The sequence below is a fragment of the Anomaloglossus baeobatrachus genome, chromosome 3, assembly GCF_048569485.1.
Source record: "Anomaloglossus baeobatrachus isolate aAnoBae1 chromosome 3, aAnoBae1.hap1, whole genome shotgun sequence".
Lineage (NCBI taxonomy): Eukaryota > Metazoa > Chordata > Amphibia > Anura > Aromobatidae > Anomaloglossus > Anomaloglossus baeobatrachus.
This window is the reverse complement of record NC_134355.1, coordinates 369,544,411-369,554,303: the sequence shown is the minus strand read 5'-3', so window position 1 is coordinate 369,554,303 and position 9,893 is coordinate 369,544,411. Positions and strand designations below refer to the sequence as shown.

Below are 9,893 nucleotides of genomic sequence, written 5' to 3'. Positions count from 1 at the left end.
CCTTTAAAGGATGTTATGGTGGGCTTTCCTGTCCCCTCTGGTCTCAATGACTCTATGTCATTGGCCATTTAGATTGACAGACGTTTACGTGAACGTAACAACGATGCGAGCGGAGGTATCAGTCTCAGACCAGTCTCCGAAGCCTATGCAGTGTGATAGGGTCATTTCTAAGACTGAACGGCAGGGTTTTAGATGGTGTAATAAACAATGTTTTTTCTGTGGAGACGCCTCTCATACTATTTCCGTCTGCCCTAAGCGCGAAAAACGATTTGCCCGTTTATTTACTTTGGGCAATGTTCAGCCTAAGTTTCTTTTGTCAGTTTCTTTGATCTGTTCCGTTGTCATTTTCTGCTATGGCTTTTATTGATTCAGGATCTGCCCTGAACTTGATGGATTTGGGAATTGCTGAGCGTTGTGGTTTCCCCATGGTACCTTTGCAAACTCAGTTTTGGACTCAGGTGGCGATGCGGGTCGCACCAAACCACCAGGAGGATTGTAAGTTTTTGGTGTTGCATAATTTGGGTATTGGTATTCCCTTGGTTGCAAACCCATAATCCAGTTCTGGATTGGACATCTTTGGCTGTGACTAGTTGGGGCTGTCAATGTGTGCATAGTGATACTCCTGTTTTGTCTATTTCGTCTCAGACACAGAAGGTCCCTGACGATTTGTCGGATTTCATGGATGTGTTTAATGAGACCGAGGCTGCGTACTTGTCTCTGCATAGGGACTATGACTGCGCTATTGAATTAGTGCCTGGATGTAAATTTCCCAAGGGACGGCTTTTCCATTTATCTGTACCTAAACATGTTACTATATGGACTTATATTAAGGAGTCATTGGCGAAGGTTTACATTAGACCATCATCTTCACATTTGGGGGCCGTTTTTTTCTTTGTGGCCAAGAAGGATGGCTGAAATTACGGTTAAATATCAGTATCAATTGCCTCTGATTTCTGACCTGTTTTCCAGAGTAAAGGGTGCTAGTTGGTTTACTAGACTTGATCTTCAGGGGGCGTATAATCTCATTCGCATGAAGCAGGGACATGAATGGAAGACAGCGTTTAATACCCCTGAGGGGTATTTTGAGTACCTAGTGATGCCCTTGGGCTCACTAATGCCCCTTCCGTCTTTCAATCTTTCATGAATGATATTTTCCAGGACTTTGTGGACAAGTTTTTGATTGTCTATTTGGACAACATTTTGATTTTTTCCGACCATTGGGATTCTCATGTCAACAGGTTCGGACAGTGTTCCAGGTTCTTAGGGACAATGCGCTGTATGTTAAGGGATCAAAATATCTTTTTGGCATACAAAAGATCTCTTTTTTGGGGTTCATTTTGTCCCCGTCTTCTATTGAAATGTATCCGGTCAAGGTCCAGGCCATTCATCATTCGGTTCAGCCTACTTCTTTGAAAACCCTTCAGAAGTTTTTGGGTTTTGCTAATTTCTATCATAAATTCATAGGTTATTTTCCTGGTATCGTCAAGCCATTGACTGATTTGACCAAGAAGGGAGGTGATGTTGTGAATTGGTCTCCGGAGGCAGTCTTGGCTTTTCAGGAGCTTAAAAGGAGGTTTATTTCTACTCCAGTCCTGCGGCAGCCGGATGTGTCTTTTCTGTTTCAGGTGGAGATCGATGCATCAGAGATCAAAGCAGGGGCTGTCTTGTCTCAAAGAGATCCTGTGACTTCTAAAATGAAACCTTGTGCCTTCTTTTCCCGAAAATTTTCCCCATCGGAATGGAATTATGATGTGGGGTATTGGGAATTATTGGCTATGAAGTGAGCCTTTGAAGAATGGAGACATTGGTTGGAGGGGGCTAGACATCAAATTGTTGTACTCACCAATCATAAGAATCTGATCTACCTCAAATCAGCCAGGAGATTGAATCCCAGGCAGGCTAGATGGGCCTTGTTTTTCACTGCTTTAATTTTACGGTCTCTTATCTTCCAGGCACTAAGAATATTAAGGCCCTCTCTAGGAGTTTCTTTGCTGATGCTCTTGATGTGACTGAGCCTGCTACCATCCTGCATGAAGGAGTGGTTCTCTCCACTATTTCACCCGATTTGAGACTAGCTCTTGAGGAATTTCAGGAGGACAAACCTGAAAGATGTCCTGTGGGGAAATTGTATGTTCCTGACCAGTGGAGGAGTAAAGTGATGTTTGAGATTCATTGTTCTGCGTTGGTTGGTCATCCTGGGATTTTTGGCACCAGGGATTTGGTGAGTAGGTCCTTTTGGTGGCCTTCTTTATCTCATGATGTGAGGAGTTTTGTGCAATCCTGTGGGATTTGTTCTGGATACAAGTCTTGTTGTTTTCGTTCTAGTGGATTGCTATTCGCATTGCCGGTGCCTAAGAGACCATGGACTCACATCTCAATGGATTTTATTTCTGATATCCCTGTCTCTCAGAGGATATTTGGGTAATCTGTGATAGATTTTCCAAAATGGTCCATCTGGTGCCATTGCCTAAGTTGCCATCATCTTCGAAGTTGGTGCCCTTGTTTTTCGTCAGGTGGTTCATTTGCATGGTATCCCTGAAAACATTGTGTCCGACAGAGGAGTCCAGTTTGTGTCTAGATTTTGGAAAGCTTTTTGTTCAAGGCTTGGAATTGAGTTATCCTTCTCCTCTGTGTTTCATCCTCAGACCAATGGAAAGACTGAGAGAGCAAATCAGACTTTGGAAACCTATTTGAGATGTTTTGTGTCTGCTGATGAGGATGACTGGGTTTCTTTTCTTCTTTGGCTGAGTTTGCTCTTATTAATAGGGCTAGTTCGGCCACTTTAATGTCTCCTTTTTTTTTCGGGTTTCATCCTCGGTTTTCTTTGGGACAGGTGGAGGCTTTGGCATTGATTCTGTGGTAGAGAAAATGCAGCACAATTGGGATCAAGTGGTGGATAAATTTTCCCACTCCCAGGAAAATGCCCAATGGTTTGCCAACAGGCGTAGGACTGTGGGTCCCCGGTTTAACGTGGGAGACATGGTCTGGTTGTCCTCCAGAAATGTTCCTATGAAAGTTTCTTTTCCGAAATTTAAGCCAAGGTTTATTGGGCCTTTTAAGATTTTAGAGATTATTAATACTGTTTCTTTCCATTGGCTCTTCCAGAGACTTTCAAGATTCACAATGTCTTTCATAAGTCTTTGTTGAAAAAATATGTTGAACCAGTAGTGCCCATGGCTGCGTCTCCTGACCCTGTGTTGGTCAAAAGGGATCTGGAATATGTAGTGGAGAAAATGTTTTGGATTCCCATCTTACTAGAAGGAAGCTCCATTACCTGGTCAAGTGAAAAGGTTATGGTCAGGAGGATAATTCTTGGGTGTTTGCTTCTGACATACATGCTGATCGATTGGTCCGTGCTTTTCATCGGACCCATCATGACAAACCTGGGGTCTCTGGTGAGCCCTCCTCAAGGGTGGGTACTGTTGTGAACACATTTGGACTGGGTTCCAGTTTGGGGCTCCCAGTTATGGCCAGTTCTGGTAGTAGAGTTAGTCTGCTTAACAGAAGCCAGACAGCTGATGATGATTGGAAATCAGGCTGCTCAGACTGGGCCTATACAACTGAGTAGTGTTCTCTCGGTCTGGGTCGGTGATCAATGTTGCCTCCTGTGGTACTGTGTACATTCTGGAGCCTGCCCTATCTTCTGTTTCCACCTGAACTCCTTGCAGATATGTTTTGTCTTTGTACCATTTGCTGGTTTGTTTCTACTTTCTTGTCGTTTTTATTTCTGTGGTATTAAGTCGTGTTTCCTGGTTTCTGTTTGTGTGGAGTTCTGGGTGGAGTTGGATTATTCCCTGCTGGGAAAGTCTGTGTTCCCAGCTCCATATTCTGCAATGTATTTTTGTTTGGTCATGCTGGATATTAATTTCAGTCCTTCCTCAATATTAGTGTTTTGCTTGGATCCCAGTAACACCAGAGTACTGATATTGTGGGGGAGAGATCGTGTGGTCTCGGTTTTTTCATATCAGGTGTGTTGGTTTTTTGCTAGAGTTTTGCACGGCTGCAGACAGTGCTCTTTTCTGTCCTTTACTATATAGATAGGTAGATGCTTTGGTTGGGCCTCATCTTTGCTGAATCTGTTCTCTACCTGTGTGCTGTATTTCATCTTGTCTCACTGGCTTTACATGCTTGGGGGCTACCTATAATCTTTGGGGAACTGCTCCGAGTCAGATTAACTTTCCTTGTTTTTCTATCTTTAGGAAAAAATAGCTCTCTGGCTGTGTCGAGGCGCCCAGGTAGGCACGTCCCACGGCTACTTCTAGTTGTGTTGTCAGTTAGAGGTCTGCAGTCTGCTGAGTTTCCAACCACTCTGGTGATTCTCTGGGTTTCCTAGTTTCTACCCCTTTGATCCTCCTTGATCACTGAGTCATAACAGGAAACTACCCTATTCTCATTAGCACAAGGAAGTACAAGAAGGAAAGAGAAAAAACTAAAAGGAAGGAGATTCAGATTAGACATTAGGAAAAATTTTCTGACAGTGAGCATGAATCTATTGCTGTTACTTTTACAATTTGGCTTTTTTTATGTATGAAGCACCTGATACTCCTCCTTGTCCTCTTCCTTTTGCTTCCTCTGACCCGTGGCAAGTTTTTTGGAAATGGAATCTCCGATTTGGGTCATGTGTGTGTTTGCTTTACTGGCAGGGGTATTAGAGCCCCAGGCCTACACCAGTCACTGTTCCACCTCTTACTGATCAATATAAAAGCTAGAAATGCTGCATCAGGCCTTGTTCCAGGCCTTGTCCCATGCATCCATGCTGCACCACTATACTATTTGTACTCTGGTGCAATTGATGCCACTTTTCCTGGTGTCTGCCCCTAATTTTTTGAAATATGGAGACTCCATCTTGGGTCTCCATGTTGTGTCTTGCGTGTAGTGGCAGGGGTCTCAGAGCACCAGGCCTACACCTATCATTCATCCATCTCTTACTGATCAATGATAAATGTAGACATGTTGGGTCAGCCCTGTCCCGGGATCTGTCTCATGTATGCACGGTGCACCATTATACTATTTGTACGCTAGGGCAATTGATGTCACTGTACCGACGCCTGCGTCAAGTTTTTTGAAATGTTATAGACTCCAAGCTGGGTCTCCTTGTTGTGTGTTGCTTGAATTTGGCAGGGCTCTCAGAGCACCATGACTACAACTCTCAATCTTGCACATCTTAATGATCATTTTTTAAGATAGAAATACAATGTAACCTCCTCGTCTTTCTCCTCCACCTATGCTGAAATGTCTATTTGTGGCAGGACCACAGAATTAGCAATCAAGATTTAGATGCTGAAATGATTTTGGACAGGCTGCAGGATCACAGATTTAGCTATCAAAATTTAGATGCTAAATTTAAATTCCTGGCAGAACCACAGAATTAAGAATCAGGATTTAGATGCTGAAATGGGCAGGCTTTAAGACCACAGATTTAGCTATCAGATTTTAGATGCTGCAATTAAAATCGCTGGCAGGACCACTTATTTAGCAATCAGGATTTAGATGCTGAAATATCGATTTGGGTCAGGCTGCAGAACCATAGATTTAGCTATCATAATTTAGATGCTGAAATTTAAATTGCTGACAGGACCACAGAATTAGTAATCATGATTTAGATTCTGAAATGTTGATTTGGGGCAGGCTGCAGGACCCCAGATTTAGCTATCAGAATTTAGATGCTGAAATTTAAATCGCTGGCAGGACCACAGAATTAGCAATCAGGTTTTAAATGTTGAAGTTTCGATTTGTTGCAGACCGCAGGATCACAGAATTAGAAATCAGGATTTAGATGATGAAATGTTGATTGGTGCTAGGAGCACAGAGTTATGAATTTGTGTCTATTTGCATTTATATGTAGCAGCAGCACTGTCACCAAAATATAGCAGTCTCAAAATAATGCCACATGTCCTCTTCTTACAGTGCCTACAAGTAGTATTCAACCCCCTGCAGATTTAGCAGGTTTACACATTCGGAATTAACTTGGCATTGTGACATTTGGACTATAGATCAGCCTGGAAGTGTGAAATGCACTGCAGCAAAAAAGAATGTTATTTCTTTTTTTTTTTTTTTTTTAAATTGTGAAAAGTTTATTCAGAGGGTCATTTATTATTCAACCCCTCAATCCACCAGAATTCTGTTTGGTTTCCCTAAAGTATTAAGAAGTATTTCAGGCACAAAGAACAATGAGCTTCACATGTTTGGATTAATTATCTCTTTTTCCAGCCTTTTCTGACTAATTAAGAGCCTCCCCAAACTTGTGAACAGCACTCATACTTGGTCAACATGGGAAAGACAAAGGAGCATTCCAAGGCCATCAGAGACAAGATCGTGGAGGGTCACAAGGCTAGCACGGGGTACAAACCCTTTCCAAGGAGTTGGGCCTACCTGTCTCCACTGTTGGGAGCATCATCCGGAAGTGGAAGGCTTATGGAACTACTGTTAGCCTTCCACGGCCTGGACAGCCTTTGAAGGTTTCCACCCGTGCCAAGGCCAGGCTTGTCCGAAGAGTCAAGGCTAACCCAAGGACAACAAGGAAGGAGCTCTGGAAAGATCTCATGGCAGTGGGGACATTGGTTTCAGTCAATACCATAAGTAACGTACTCCACCGCAATGGTCTCCGTTCCAGACGAGCCCGTAAGGTACCTTTACTTTCAAAGCGTCATGTCAAGGCTCATCTACAGTTTGCTCATAATCACTTGGAGGACTCTGAGACAGACTGGTTCAAGGTTCTCTGGTCTGATGAGACCAAGATTGAGATCTTTTGTGCCAACCACACACGTGACGTTTGGAGACTGGATGGCACTGCATACGACCCCAAGAATACCATCCCTACAGTCAAGCATGGTGGTGGCAGCATCATGCCCGTGGAGCTGTTTCTCAGCCAAGGGGCCTGGCCATCTGGTCCGCATCCATGGGAAGATGGATAGCATGGCCTACCTGGAGATTTTGGCCAAGAACCTCCGCTCCTCCATCAAGGATCTTAAGATGGGTCGTCATTTCATCTTCCAACAAGACAATGACCCAAAGCACACAGCCAAGAAAACCAAGGCCTGGTTCAAGAGGGAAAAAATCAAGGTGTTGCAGTGGCCTAGTCAGTCTCCTGACCTTAACCTAATTGAAAACTTGTGGAAGGAGCTCAAGATTAAAGTCCACATTAGACACCCAAAGAACCTAGATAACTTGGAGAAGATCTGCATGGAGGAGTGGGCCAAGATAACTCCAGAGACCTGTGCGGGCCTGATCAGGTCTTATAAAAGACGGTTATTAGCTGTAATTGCAAATAAGGGTTATTCCACAAAATATTAAACCTAGGGGTTGAATAATAATTGACCCACACTTTTATGTTGAAAATTTATTAAAATTTAACTGAGCAACATAACTTGTTGGTTCATAAGATTTATGCATCTGTTAATAAATCCTGCTCTTGTTTGAAGTTTGCAGGCTCTAACTTATTTGCATCTTATCAAACCTGCTAAATCTGCAGGGGGTTGAATACTACTTGTAGGCACTGTATATGCAAAGGGACATATGACTTAGGCAGCCAAAGACACAAGCCCTTGTGTCTGAATGTTGTAGATGGTTTCTGCTCCTGGATTGGCTTCCAGAATATCCACACATTAAGTTAAGGAAAAAAAAAACAGTCTGTTTCTCCTCTGACCTCTGCCCACCCTCTCCCCTCATCAAACACCTCCTCCTGCTCATCATAGAGTACAACTATCCTAGCCAAAGTCATAATACGCCTGCTTGTGGCTTCTCTTGTAACAATCTTGCATCCCTCCAATCTAACCTAAACTCTGCCGTCCAAGTAACCCTCCTCTCCTCTTGCTAATCCCTGGCCTCGCCACTCTGCCAATCCCTTCACTGGCTTCCCATTGCCCAAAGACTCCAGTTCAAAACACTAACCATTCATAACTTGTCTCCTCCATACATCTGTGATCTAGTCTCCCAGTACCTACCTATATGCAACCTCCAATCTTCTCAAGATTTCCTTTTCTACTCTCCTCTTATCTCCTCTTCCCACAATTGCACACTAGGTTTTTCCTGTGCCTCCCCTATACTCTGAAACTCTCTTGCACAACATATCAGACTCTCACCTACTGTGGAAAGCTTCAAAAGGAACCCGAAGGCCCACCTCTTCCAACAAGCCTACAAGCTGTAATAACCCTGAGTTCACTATGTCACTAAGCAACCAGTGCCTGGAAGATAGAGCAGCTCACAGACCGGACCGTCATGAGGGACTGTAGGCAGCATGTCTGACCAGGAAGCAAAACCATCCAGTAAGGACTTGGGAGATAAGAAAGAAGGAGGCAATTATATTCAACTGAAAGTAGTTGGCCAGGTCAGCAGTGAAATCCATTTTAAGGTAAAGATGACGATGAACCTGAAATGCTGAAAGAGTCCTACTATCAGAGAGATGGTATGCACATGAATTCTCTAAGATTTTTTTTTAAGGGCAGAGGATTGCAGATCACCAGACCCCTAAAGAGCTGCGCATGGAGTAAGAAGATATTATTGAGGTTTATCAGGAACAGACTGGGGGCCATTCGTTGATTTATTTATTTTGTTTTGCTCTATTTTAACCCTAGAACGCGCAACCATAGAAATCAACCATAGAAAACAAGTAAGCTAGCAGTCCTGCGAGGCCCCAGGTATACATTCTAGGGTTAATTTGGAATTTGTTTTTACATTTAGGTCCTCTCTCCTCCTGTACCAGTCTGTTTTGTATTGGTCATGATTATTGTACATGCTTTTTATGTATACCCTTTTCTCTTGTAAAGCACCAAGGAGCAAATGGCGCTATAATAATACAGTGCCTTGCGAAAGTATTTGGCCCCATTGAATTTTTCAACCTTTTCCCACATTTCAGGCTTCAAACATAAAGATACAAATTTTAATGTTATGGTGAAGAATCAACAAAAAGTAGGACACAATTGTGAAGTTTGAACGAAGTTGAACGAAGTGTATTGCTTATTTTAAACTATTTTTTTAAAAATAAATAATTAAAAAGTAGGGTGTGCAATATTATTCATCCCCTTTACTTTCAGTGCAGCAAACTTACTCTAGAAGTTCATTGAGTATCTCTGAATGATCCAATATTGTCCTAAATGACTGATGATGATAAATATAATCCACCTGTGTGTAATGAAGTCTCCGTATAAATACACCTGCTCTGTGATAGTCTCAGTGTTCTGTTTAAAGCACAGAGAGCATGATGAAGACCAAGGAACACAACAGGCAGGTCCGTGATACTGTTGTGGAGAAGCTTAAACACGGATTTGGTTACAAAAAGATTTCCACAACATTAAACATCCCAATAAGCACTGTGAAAGTCATCATATTGAAATGGAAGGAGTATCATACCACTGCAAATCTACCAAGACCCGGCCGTCCCTCAAAAATGTCATCTCAAACAAGGAGAAGACTGATCAGAGATGCAACCAAGAGGCCCATGATCACTCTGGATGAACTGCAGAGATCTACAGCTGAGGTGGGAGAGTCTGTCCATAGGACAACAATCAGTTGTACACTGCACAAATCTGGCTGTTATGGAAGAGTGGCAAGAAGAAAGCCATTTCTCAAAGATATCCATAAAAAGTGTTGTTTAAAGTTTGCCACAAGCCACCTGGAAACAAACCAAACATGTGGAAGAAGGTGCTCTGGTCAGATGAAACCAAAATTGAACTTTTTGGGCACAATGCCAAACAATATGTTTGGCGTAAAAGCAACAAAACTCATCACCCTGAACAAGCCATCCCCACTGTCAAACATGGTGGAGGCAGCATTATGGTTTGGGCCTGCTTTTCTTCAGCAGGGACAGGGAAGATGGTTAAAATTGATGGGAAGATGGATGGAGCCAAATGCAGGACCAGTCTTGAAGAAAACCTGTTGTAGTCTGCAAAGACCTG

The 9,893-nt window shown here is 42.9% G+C and overlaps 1 pseudogene; it reads left to right on the top strand.

The window, feature by feature from the left end:
* Positions 1-8,236: 8,236 nt before the first annotated feature.
* On the top strand, positions 8,237-8,567 carry LOC142297239 (small ubiquitin-related modifier 1-B-like; annotated as a pseudogene).
* The last annotated feature ends 1,326 nt before the right edge of the window (positions 8,568-9,893 follow it).